Source organism: Phyllopteryx taeniolatus, chromosome 23, assembly GCF_024500385.1.
Source record: "Phyllopteryx taeniolatus isolate TA_2022b chromosome 23, UOR_Ptae_1.2, whole genome shotgun sequence".
In the NCBI taxonomy this organism is placed as follows: Eukaryota; Metazoa; Chordata; class Actinopteri; order Syngnathiformes; family Syngnathidae; genus Phyllopteryx; species Phyllopteryx taeniolatus.
In genome coordinates, this window is record NC_084524.1 from 5,025,202 (window position 1) to 5,038,049 (window position 12,848).

At 39.1% G+C, this 12,848-nt stretch overlaps 2 long non-coding RNA genes across 3 annotated transcripts; both read left to right on the forward strand.

The window, feature by feature from the left end:
* Positions 1 to 1,399: 1,399 nt before the first annotated feature.
* Positions 1,400 to 2,904, forward strand: LOC133472395 (uncharacterized). The gene is made up of 4 exons (XR_009786693.1): positions 1,400 to 1,534; positions 1,680 to 1,737; positions 2,271 to 2,350; positions 2,502 to 2,904. It is a non-coding gene; the product is annotated as an uncharacterized LOC133472395 (long non-coding RNA).
* Positions 2,905 to 7,655: 4,751 nt separating this feature from the next.
* Positions 7,656 to 11,469, forward strand: LOC133472764 (uncharacterized). Of its 2 annotated transcripts, XR_009786819.1 has the most exons (6): positions 7,656 to 7,767; positions 7,870 to 8,360; positions 8,433 to 9,201; positions 9,531 to 9,602; positions 10,252 to 10,306; positions 10,483 to 11,469. It is a non-coding gene; the product is annotated as an uncharacterized LOC133472764 (long non-coding RNA). The 2 variants fall into 2 exon arrangements; XR_009786818.1 differs by having other exon boundaries at positions 10,252 to 11,469.
* The last annotated feature ends 1,379 nt before the right edge of the window (positions 11,470 to 12,848 follow it).

The window sequence follows — 12,848 nt, forward strand, 5'->3', positions numbered from 1 at the left end:
AAAATAAAAGTGGAAATGCTGTGCCGCTTCAAGAGCGAAGCAGCAACGATACAGGGGGAGTATATCTTAATTACTTAGTGTCTGTGTCTACTTCCTCACTAACTCACTGGGTGTGCATGGACTAACACTCATTTGTGATTATTTGTGTACGGAGTTGTGCATCGAGTCAAGGCAACAATGCTGTTAAACCGAAATGTGCTTTTGGTTTTCTTTTTGAAAGAATGTTAAGTTGTTTCAAGTGTGGTTTTACCATTTGAATTAAACTTGTAACAATGTTAAAATGGGACTATGTACAAACATACATAACACAGTAAGACTTAAATTCAGTCTCAGGCACTTTAAATGTAATAAGTCTGCACGCACCAATAAAAGCGTGAAATTTTCCCAAAAGTTTTTTTATTTTCCTCTCCAAATCTTTCATTGTAGTCTTCCCAACTTGCTGTGTTGCTGAATAGAGAGTTGTGGTGCAGGATGGAACGAGAGGCATCCAGAGCCACTGGACGAGTGTAATCAGTACACACATGTGAGACCAGCAGATAAGTAATTGTATCATATTTTTTAATTTTTTTTTTTTTTTGCAGGTTTAGAGAAACTGTGTGATGGCTGGGCAAGGGTAACCAGCATAGGCACACCAATGGAACAAGCAAGTGACTGTCAATTACAGCAGGCTGTTTTTTGTTATTGCAGGGGGAAGAAGGAGACAAGGAGAACCAGATCGGGGTAATAAGTGCAAATATGCGTGAAGGCGACGTGTGCTGGTTTTGGAGAATGGAAGAGGAGCTGGAGGAAAGAAGGTAAGGTTTGCGAAGGTAGGTTGATGATGATCGGAAGTTTGTTTGGCTTGTTTGGGTCCAGAGCAGCTTTGTTTTTAGTTGTGTACAGTGTAGGCTTTGAATAACTTGTCAAGTTGAACGAAACAAAAGTGAATTTGTATTTTTATTTTTTTTCAGGGTGAATACCAACAATTATACACAACCGGTACAAAGTTCCAACATGAACGGCTTCTTCTCCCTTGAGGCAAGTTTGCAAATAATGAATTGCAACGTCACTTCCGATCGCCCTTGAAGTGGGTGGAGTAACCGCACGCCTCGGGTATGTTTGGGGAGGGCTCAATATGCGCCATTAAAAACCAAATTTTTAGCTCAAGTATAGTTGAAAACTTGCTGGATGTTACGTGCGTGTATTAACTAACAATCTGGATATAAATATTCACTGACCCCATAATGTATTTGTCATATGACCTTTAAGGATGTCACTTTGAAAGCTGGAGTGTGCAATGTTTTGAGGGAGGGACTCCATTGTTTCGATCAACACAATAATAAAAAATAAATAAATAAATAAAAAATAAAAATAAATACAATAATATTTTGTCCCTCTTCTTACTTAGGGTGGAGTCGATGGCGGATTGGGTGAGGGGCGCCAAGATGAACTGGACCAGGGTAATAAGGGCATGCACAGACAAATCAATAAATTACCATCACAACGAATAGCCCACTGACCCCTGTGGAGGAGTTTGAAAAGCACAAAAACCCAGGTAACAAGTTTGCACGCACCAATAAAAGCATGTGAAATGTGGCCAAAAGTTTATTTTCCTGTTTGTTGAATTTTGTTACTCTACATATTGTAAACAGATTTCAGAATTTTCCATCCCGAATTTTTTTTTTTTTTTAATTTTTTAGAATTGGATTGAAGGGGCGATATGGAAACGCATGGAGTTTATTCTGAAGTAAATCAGAGGTAAAATCCCAGATGTGACAACTGCATTTTTTTTGTTTTGTGACGCGTCCTGCACACAATACCAACAGCGTATTAAAGGTTATTCAAAGAACACTTTGGGGTATTGGGCATTTATTTGTCTTTTTTTTTTTATTTGATGATCAATAATTAAAACAAATGTAGCTAGTCATTATTGTACTTTATGCAACCCTGTAACCATATTTAAATTTAAAATAATCCTAGGGTTTATTTGGAGAATTATTTTATTTACTTGTTGCAAAAGGAATTCTATTTCAGAAATCAATGTACTTTTTTTTTTCAGGTTGCCCTGTTTTGGTAACAGGGTTGCACCAAGTATTGTAAACATCAATAAAATATGAAGTAAAAATTGTATCATTGATATGTAAGTGGCGCTAATCAAGCCTTTGATAGTTTATTACCTATTGGTGAATATGTAGTAGAACATCAGAAAAGTGAGTTTATTTTTCAAGATTTGTCAAGTCCAAATGTCTTCCAATTCTGGAATGACCCAGGTTTGTTTTTTGTGATTGCAGGTTGGAGGAGAATGAGACGTTTGGGTGAGGAGGCAAGAAAGAGAACCAGAATCGGATAATTAGTGCTAATGTGCACAAAGGTGATATGCTTCAGAGTAATGGTGTGTGCTTGTTTTGTAGAATGGAAGTGGAGCTGGATGAAAGAGAAGGTAATGAAACACATTAACTTAAAAACATTTTAATAATGAAGTGGCACGCTTTTTTTTTCCCCTCGATTTTCTTCTTTCGCAGAGCTCGGAAGGACGTGGAATGGGATGAGGAAAAGGAAGAATTCCACACCAAGAATAAAGCAGCATACAGATAAGTTGTTTGTTAATCTATTTGCAGGGCGGAGTACGGAGCTTTGAGGTTTGCCTTGGTTGACAGTTGCTCTGGGAGGTAGTTTGGTGGTAGGTCTGATTGTAATGAGGGCAGGAATGGAAAGTGTCGGAAGTGTTGATGGTTGGACGTGGTGGTTTGGTTCAGTGGTCGTTGCGAAGGAAGGAAGGAAGGTTGAGATGGTCCGCAGGTTGTTAGGCTTGTCTCTGTCCCGAGCAGCTCTTTGTTTTGAGTTGACGTTTACAGTGCAGGCTTGGAATGAGGAATTTATCATCTTGATCAATACACAACTGAATAGTTGTATTTTATTCAGGGTGAAGACCAACAATTGTACACAACCGTCATGCAGCTCCAAGATGAACAGCTTCTTCTCCCTTGAGGCAAGTCATGTGCATTATCGATGACAACGCATATGAAGGTCTTTTTATTTATTCTAATTATTTAATATTTTTATTTTTTTAAGTCATCCAGAAGGAAAGTGGAAATGCTGTGTCGCTTGAAGAGTCAAGTAGCAACTATACAGGGAGAGTATGTTTTAGTTACTTTGTGTGTGTCCACTTACTCACTGGGTGTGCATGGACTAACACCGATTTGTGATTTTTGTGTACTGAGCTGTGTGTTGAGTCAAGGCAACAATGCTGTTAAACTGAAATGTACTCTTGAAAAATGTGCTTTTGATTTTCTTTTTGAGAAAGTGGTAAGTTGTTTAGTGTGTTTTTAACACTTGTAACAATGTTAAAGTGGGACTATATGTACAAACGTACATAACAGAATAAGACTTGAATTCAGTGTAAGGCACTTTAAACAATGTAGAGTAAGGTTTTCGCATGCCAGCAAGCAAATGTTTGTAATAGTGCCAATGTGCTTGTTGCAGGCTTTTCACTGGTACAGCTTAGTGGCTTGTGTTGGTTGACTGCAGCGACAGTTTGTTTTTTGTCTAAGAGAGGTCTGATTTGTCACGATGCTGCGCAGGCATGGGAAGTTTTCATAGGTCTGATGTTGGATAGAATTCGCTGCAGTCAAGTGTTGTCGGTGGACTTGCCATGGTCTGGAGTTGTTTGGCTTGTTGTAGTTAAGGATGGCACTTGGAAAACTGGAGTGTGCAGGGTTTTTAGGGAGGACTCCATCTTGTTTCTCCTCCCTTCTTCCTTTCGGGTAGAGTCGATGGCGGATCGGGTGAGAGGCGCCAAGATGAACTGGACCAGAGTAATAAGGACATGCACAGACAAATCAATAAATGACCGTCACAACTAATAGCCCCCCCCCTCCCTGTGGATGAGTTTGAAAAGCACAAAAACCCAGGTAAGAAGTTTGCGCGCACCAATAAAAGCATGTGAAATGTGCCCAAAAGTGATTTTTTTTTTTCCCTCCAAATATTTAATTGTTCTCTTCTCTACTTGCTGTGTTGCTGAATAGAGAGTTGAAGTAATCATTGTTCATGGAACGTATGTCCCACAAGATGCACGCAACCCTGTTACTGTATCCTTTTTCGCACGGTAGAAGAAGAAAGCGGTGACTCACGATACGCTGGACTTGACATCAGTTTTCCAAAAGAATGGGTAGAACAAAGTTATGTACTCGGTTGTATTTTTCATATTTTTATAACTGTTAGCCTTGATCGAATGTCTCACTAACTCATACAACCCTGTTATGCGTATGAACAGTATAAGAAAATTATTTTGTCTTCTTGGTCAACGGCAACATCTCACTCGTAGTCCTGAGAGAACGCTAACATTTGTATGGATTTGCAACCCTGTTGCACCGACTTCAGAAATATTATTTGTAATTCAAGTCAATTTACATTATGTGACAGAATTGAGTTACTCTACATATTGTAAACACAGTTCCGAATTTTACCTCCTGAATTGTTTGTTTTATTTCTTCAAAGAATTTGCATCAAGATTGAAGGGACGACCTGCGATATGGAAACGCATGGAGCTCATTCTGAAGGAAAATGGAGGTAAAATCCCACATGACGACTTTTTTTTTTTGTGATGCGCCCTGCACACAATACCAACAGCGTATTAAAGGTTATTAAAGGAACACTTTGGTGTATTGGACTTCTTTTTCAGTTTTTTTATTTGATCTATAATTAAAACTAATGTAGCTAGTCATTATCGTACTTTATGCAACCCTGTTACCATATTTCAATTGAAAATAATCCTAAATGACTCAGCTCAAATGGGTTTGACCCATTTTCCTTTGGAGTTTATGCAAATTGTGTTAGAGTATATATTGTACAATAAATACTAAAATTAATAAAGTGAAACATGGCATTATTGATAAGTTGGACACAACAGATTTTGAAAGTAGTTAAAATTTATATCGTGTTTATTCAGAGAATGTTATTTTATTGTTAAAGGAATTATTTTTCAGAAATCAATGTACTTTTTTTTCAGTTTGCCCAGTGTTGGTAACAGGATTGCAGCAAGTATTGTAAACACGAAAGAAAAATTGTACCATTGATCTGTAAGTGGTGCTAATCAAGCCTTTGATAGTTTACCTATTGGTGAATATGTAGTAGAAAATCAGAAAAGTGAGTATTTTTCAAGATTTATGAAGCACAAATGTCTTCCAATTCTGGAGTGACCCAGGTTAGTTTTTTGTGATTGCAGGTTGGAGGAGGAGGAGACGTTTGGGTGAGGAGGCAAGAAAGAGAACCAGAATGGGGTAATTAGCGCAAATGTGCATAAATAAAGGTGACATGCTTCAGAGTAATGGTGTGTGTGTGTTTTGTAGAATGGAAGGGGAGCTGGATGAAAGAGAAGGCAATGAAACGCATGAACTTAAAAACATTTGAATAAAAATGAAGTGGCACGCTTTTTTCCCCTCTTTATTTATTTGATTCTTTTGCAGAGCTCGGAAGGATGAGGAAAAGGAAGAATTCCACACCAAGAATAAAGCGGCACACAGATAAGTTGTTCGTTCATCTATTTGCAGGGCGGATGTAAAGCGTAAACAGGAGGGGGCAGAGTACGGAGCTTTGAGGTTTGCCTTGGTTGACAGTTGCTATGGGAGGTAGTTTGGTGGTAGGTCTGATTGTAATGAGGCCAGGCATGGAAAGTGTCGGTAGAGTGGATAGTTGGATGTGGTGGTTTGGTTCAGTGGTCTTTGCGAAGGAAGGAAGGTTGAGATGGTCTGCAGGTTGGTTGGCTTGTCTCGGTCCCGAGCAACTCTTTGTTTTGACGTGTATAGTGCAGGCTTCGAATGAGGAATTTATCATATTGAGCAACACAAAAGTGAATAGTTTTTCAGTGTGAAGACCAACAATTGTACACAACCGGCACGCAGTTCCAAGATGAACAGCTTCTTCTCCCTTGAGGTAAGTGTGCAAGTGATGAGCATTATTGACCCAGGCTGTGTTGTATTGACTCAACACATTTGAAGGTGTGTCTTTGTTTTTTGGCAGCCATCAAAAATAAAAGTGGAAATGCTGTGCCGCTTCAAGAGCCAAGCAGCAACTATACAGGGGGAGTATATCTTAATTACTTTGTGTCTGTGTCTACTTCCTCACTAACTCACTGGGTGTGCATGGACTAACACTCATTTGTGATTATTTTTGTGTACCGAGTTGTGCATCGAGTCAAGGCAACAATGCTGTTAAACCGAAATGTGCTTTTGGTTTTCTTTTTGAAAGAATGGTATGTTGTTTCAAGTGTGGTTTTATGATTTGAATCAAACTTGTAACAATGTTAAAATGGGACTATATGTACATACATACATAATTGAGTAAGACTTAAATTAAGTCTAAGGCACTTTAAACAATGTAATAAGTCTGCACGCACCATAAAAGCATGTGAAATTTGCCCAAAAGTTTTTTATTTTCCTCTCCAAATCTTTCATTGTCGTCTTCCCAACTTGCTGTGTTGCTGAATAGAGTTGTGGTGCAGGATGGAACGAGAGGCATCCAGAGCCACTGGACGAGCGTAATCAGTACACACGTGAGACCAGCAGATAAGTAATTGTATCGTATTTTGTTTGCAGGTTTAGAGATAAACTGTAATGGCTGGGCAAGGGTAACCAGCATAGGCACACCAATGGAACAAGCAAGTGACTGTCAGTTACAGCAGGCTTGTTTTTGTTTTTGCAGGTTTGAAGGAGACATTTGGGAAGGAGGCAACAAGGAGAACCAGATCGGGGTAATAAGTGCAAATATGCATGAAGGCGACGTGTGCTTGTTTTGGAGAATGGAAGAGGAGCTGGAGGAAAGAAGGTAAGGTTTGCGAAGGAAGGTTGATGATGATCCGAAGTTTGTTTGGGTCCAGAGCAGCTCTTTGTTTTGAGTTGACGTGTACAGTGTATGCTTTGAATAACTTAAGTGGATCAAAACAAAAGTGAATAATTTTTGTTTTTTTATTGTATTTTTTTTTCTTTTTTCAGGGTGAAGACCAAAAATTGTACATAACCGGTACGAAGTTCCAACATGAACGGGTTTTTCTCACTTGAGGCAAGTTTGCAAATCAATTGCAACTTCTGATTGCCCTTGCAGTGAGTGGAGTAACTGCACACTTTGGGTATCTTTGGGGAGGGATGAATGTCATTAAAAACAAAATTTTGGCTAAAGTATGGTTGAAAAGTTGCTGGGAGTTACGTGCATGTATGAACTAACAATGCAGATATGAATAGTCAGTGACCCCATAATGTGTTTGTCATGACGTTTAAGGATGTCACTTTGAAAGTTGGAGTGTCCAATGTTTTGAGGGAGGAACTCCATAGTTTCGACCAACACAATAATAAAAAAAAATTATGGAAAAAATAATAATTTTGTCCCTCTTCTTACTTAGGGTGGAGTAGATGGCAGATTGGGTGAGAGGCGCCAAGATGAATTGGACCAGGGTAATAAGGGCATGCACAGACAAATCAAGAAATGACCATCACAACTAATAGCCCCCCCCCCCCCCCCCCCCCCCCTCACTGTGGATGAGTTTGAATTGCACAAAAACCCAGGTAACAAGTTTGCACGCACCAATAAAAGCATGGGAAATGTGTCCAAAAGTTTATTTTTTCTCCCTTTTTCCTGTTTAATTTTGTTATTCTCCATATTGGAAACACTTAAGAATTGTACATCCTGAATTGTTTAATTTTTATTTTTTATTTCAAAGAAAAAAAGAATTGGCACGATTGAAGGGACGACCTGCGATGTGGAAACGCATGGAGCTCATTCTGAAGGAAATTGGAGGTAAAATTCCAGATGTGACAACTTTTTTTGTTTGTTTTGTGATGCGCCCTGTACACAATACCAACAGCGTATTAAAGGTTAGGTTTTTTTCCCCCTCTTTAGTTATTTTCTTTTGCAGAGCTCGGAAGGACGTGGAATGGGATGAGGAAAAGGAACAATTCCACACCAAGAATAAAGCGCCACACAGATAAGTTGTTAATCTATTTGCAGGGCGGATGTAAAGCGTAAACAGGAGGGGGCAGAGTACGGAGCTTTGAGGTTTGCCTTGGTTGACAGTTGCTCTGGGAGGTAGTTTGGTGGTAGGTCTGATTTGTAATGAGGGCAGGCATGGAAAGTGTCGGGAGAGCTGACAGTTGGACGTGGTGGTTTGGTTCAGTGGTCTTTGCGAAGGAAGGAAGGTTGAGACGGTCTGCAGGTTGTTAGGCTTGTCTCTGTCCCGAGCAGCTCTTTGTTTTGAGTTGATGTTTACAGTGCAGGTTTTGAATGAGGAATTTATCATATTGATAGAAACAAAATCGTTTTTCAGGGTGAAGACCAACAATTGTACACAACCGGCATGCAGTTCCAAGATGAACAGCTTCTTCTCCCTTGAGGTAAGTGTGCAAGTCATGTGCATTATCGATGACAACACATTTGTAGGGGTCTTTTAATTTGTTTTTTGGCAGCAATGAAGAATAAAAGTGGAAATGATGTGCTGCTTCAAGAGCCAAGCAACAACTGTACAAGGAGAGTATGTTTTATTTACTTTGCGTTAGTCTACTTCCTCACTAACTCACTGGGTGTGCGTGGACTAACACTGATTTGTGATTATTTTTGTGTACTTGGCTGTGCATCGAGTCAAGGCAACAATGCTGTTAAACTGAAATGTACTTTTGAAAAATGTGCTTTTGGTTTTTGTTTTTGACGAAGTGGGAAGTTGTTTCAAGTGTGGTTTTACTATTTGAATTAAACTTGTAGCAATGTTAAAGTGTGACTACATGGACAAGCATACATAACTTGAATTCAGTCTAAGGCACTTTAAACAATGTAGAGTAAGGTTTTCGCATGCCAGCAAGCAAATGTTTGGAACAGTGCTAATGTCCTTGTTGCAGGGTTTTCACTGGTACAGCTTAGTGGCTTGTGTTGGTTGACTGCAGCGACAGTTTGTTTTTTGTGTGTTTAGAAAGGTCTGATTTGTCACGATGCTGCGCAGGCATGGGAAGTGTTCGTAGGTCTGATGTTGGACAGAAGTCGCTGCAGTCAAGTGTTGTCGGTGGACTTGCGATGGTGTGGAGTTTTTTGGCTTGTTGTAGTTTTAAGGATGGCACTTTGAAAACTGGAGTGAGCAGGGTTTTGAGGGAGGACTTCATAGTATTAATTATTTTCCCCCCCTTCTGCCTTAGGGTGGAGGAGATGGCAGATTGGGTGAGAGGCGCCAAGATGAACTGGACCAGGGTAATAAGGGCATGCACAGACAAATCAATGACCAGCACAATGTCTCAATGTAACGCATGCAATCCTGTTATGCATATGAACAGAAAAAGAAAATGTAAAAAAAATTAAGTGCGTTTGTCCTCTTGGTCAGCGGTAACAGTTAGCTTGTACTCCTGAGAGAAAGATAACATTTGTATGGATTTGCAACCCTGTTGCACCTTCTCCACTTTAGTCAGACTTTAGAAATATTCTTTGGAATTCAACTGAGATATAATGTAGTTACTGTACGTATTGGAGACACATTTCAGAGTTTTACTTCATGAATTGTTTTTTTTATTATTTCTAAAAAGTATTTGCATCAAGATTGAAGGGATGACCTGAGACATGGCAACGCATGGTGCTCGTTCTGAAGGAAATCAGAGGTAAAATCCCAGATGTGACTTTTTTTGTTTGTTTTGTGATGCGCCCTGTACACAATACCAACAGCGTATTAAAGGTTATTCAAAGAACACTGGTGTATTGGGCATTAGTTTGCCATTTTTGTTATTTGATCTATAATTAAAAGTAATGTAGCTTGTCATTATCCTACTTTATGCAACACTTAACATATTTGAATTGAAACTAATCCTAAATGACTCAGCTCAAAAGGGTTTGTCCTATTTTGGAGATTATGCAAAATGTGTTACAATAAATACTTACATTGGCAAAGTGAAACATGGCATTGAAAAGTTGGGCATAACAGATTTTGAAAGTTGTTGAAATTAATATCAAAGGTTTATTCAGAGAATGATTTTATTTGTTGAAAAAGGAATTCTATTTCAGAAATCAATTTACTTTTTTTTCAGGTTGCCCTGTGTTGGTAACAGGGTTGGACCAAGTATTGTAAACATCAAATAAAATATGAAATAAAAATTGTAGCATTGATCTGTTAGTTGCGCTAATCAAGCCTTCGATTACCTATTGGTGAATATGTAGTAGAGAATCAGAAAAGTGAGTTTATTTTTGAAGATTTCTGAAGTCCAAATGTCTTCCAATTCTGCAATGACCCAGGTTAGTTTTTTGTGATTGCAGGTTGGATGAGGATGAGACGTTTGGGTGAGGTGGCAAGAAAGAGGACTAGAATTGGGTAATTGGTGCAAATGTGCATAAATAAAGGTGACATGCTTCAGAGTAATGGTGTGTGCTTGTTTTGTAGAATGGAAGAGGAGCTGGATGAAAGAGAAGCCAATGAAACACATTAACTGGAAAAAAACAAGAAATGAAGTGGCACGCTTTTTTTTCCTCTATTTTCTTCTTTTGCAGGGCTCGGAAAGGACGTGGAATGGGATGAGGAAAAGGAAGAATTCCGCACCAAGAATAAAGCGGCACACAGATAAGTTGTTTGTTCATCTATTTGCAGGCTGGATGTAAAGAGTAAACGGGAGGGGGCAGAGTACGGAGCTTTGAGGTTTGCTTTGGTTGACAGTTGCTATGGAAGGTAGTTTGGCGGTAGGTGTGATTGTAACGAGGGCAGGCATGGAAAGTGTCGGTAGAGTGGGTAGTTGGACGTGGTGGTTTGGTACAGTGGTTGTTGCGAAGGAAGGAAGGAAGGAAGGTTGAGATGGTCTGCGGGTTGTTTGGCTTGTTTCAGTCCCGAGCAGCTCTTTGTTTTGAGTTGACGTTTACAGTGTAGACTTTAAATGACTTATGAAGTTGATCAAAACCAGCGAATATTTGTATTTTTTATTGGATTTTTTTTCAGGGTGAATACCAACAATTATACACAACCGGCACAAAGTTCCAACAAGAACGGCTTCTTCTCCCTTGAGGCAAGTTTGCAAATTATCAATTGCAACGTCACTTCCGATCGCCCTCGCAGTGGGTGGAGTGGCAAATGTTTATTTTTTTTAAGTGAGTTTGTCTTCTTGGTCAGCGGTAACAGCTAGTTTGTACTCGTGAGAGAAAGCTAACATTTGTATGGATTTGCAACCCTGTTGCACCTTCTCCAGTTTAGTCAGACTTTAGAAATATTTGTAATTTAACTCTGAGATACAATGTAGTTACTCTACATATTGGAGACACATTTCAGAATTTGACTTCCTGAATTGTTTGTTTTTTTATTTTTGAAAAGTATTTGCATCAAGATTGAAGGCATCACCTGCGATATGGAAACGCATGCAGCTCATTCTGAAGGAAATGGGAGGTAAAATCCCAGATGTGACAGGTGCATTTGTTTCTTAGTTTTGTGATGCGCCCTGCACACAATACCAACAGCGTATTAAAGGTTATTAAAAGAACACTTTGGTGTATTGGGCATTGTGTTTTTTTTATTTTTTATTTGATCTATAATTAAAAGTAATGTAGCTAGTCATTATCCAACTATGCAACACTGTTACCATATTTGAATTGAAAATAATCGTAAATGACTCGGCTCAAAAGGGTTTGACCCATTTTCCTTTCAAGTTTATGCAATTATATGCAAAATGCGTTACAATAAATACTTAAATCGGTAAAGTGAAACATGGCATTATTGAAAAGTTGGGCATAACAGATTTTGAAAGTTGTTAAAATTAAATTATATCAAGGGTTGATTGGGAGAATTATTTTAGTTGAAAAAGGAATTGTATTTCAGAAATCAATGTACTTTTTTCTCAGGTTGGCCTGTGTTGGTAACAGGGTTGCATCAAGTATTGTAAACATCAAATAAAAATTGTAGCATTGATCTGTTGGCGGTGCTAATCAAGCCTTTGGTGGTTTATTATTTATTGGTGAATATGGAGTAGAAAATGAGAAAAGTGAGTTTATTTTTCAAGATTTCTGAAGTCCAAATGTCTTCCAATCCTGCAATGACCCAGGTTAGTTTTTTGTGATTGCAGGTTGGGGGAGGATGAGACGTTTGGGTGAGGAGGCAAGAAAGAGAACCAGAATGGGGTAATTAGTGCAAATGTGCATAAATAAAGGTGACATGCTTCAGAGTAATGGTGTGTGCTTGTTTTGTAGAGTGGAAGGGGAGCTGGATGAAAGAGAAGGCAATGAAACACATGAACTGAAAAAAAATGAACTAAAAATGAAGTGGTGTGCTTTTTTCCCCCTTTATTTTCTTTTGCAGAGCTCGGAAAGGATGAGGAAAAGGAAGAATTCCACACCAAGAATAAAGCGGCACACAAGTTGTTAATCTATTTGCAGGCTGGATGTAAAGAGTAAACGGGAGGGGGCAGAGTACGGAGCTTTGAGGTTTCCTTGGGTGACAGTTGCTATGGAAGGTAGTTTGGCGGTAGGTTTGATTGTAACGAGGGCAGGCATGGAAAGTGTCGGTAGAGTGGATAGTTGGACGTGGTGGTTTGGTTCAGTGGTTGTTGCGAAGGAAGGAAGGAAGGTTGAGATGGTCTGCGGGTTGTTTGGCTTGTTTCAGTCCCGAGCAGCTCTTTGTTTTGAGTTGATGTTTACAGTGTAGACTTTAAATGACTTATCAAGTTGATGAAAACCAAAGTGAATATTTGTATTTTTTATTTTTCAGGGTGAATACCAACAATTATACACAACCGGCACAAAGTTCCAACATGAACGGCTTCTTCTCCCTTGAGGCAAGTTTGCAAATTATCAATTGCAACGTCATTTCCGATCGCCCTCGCAGTGGGTGGAGTAACCGCACAGTTCGGGTATGTTTGGGGAGGGCTCAATATGCGCCA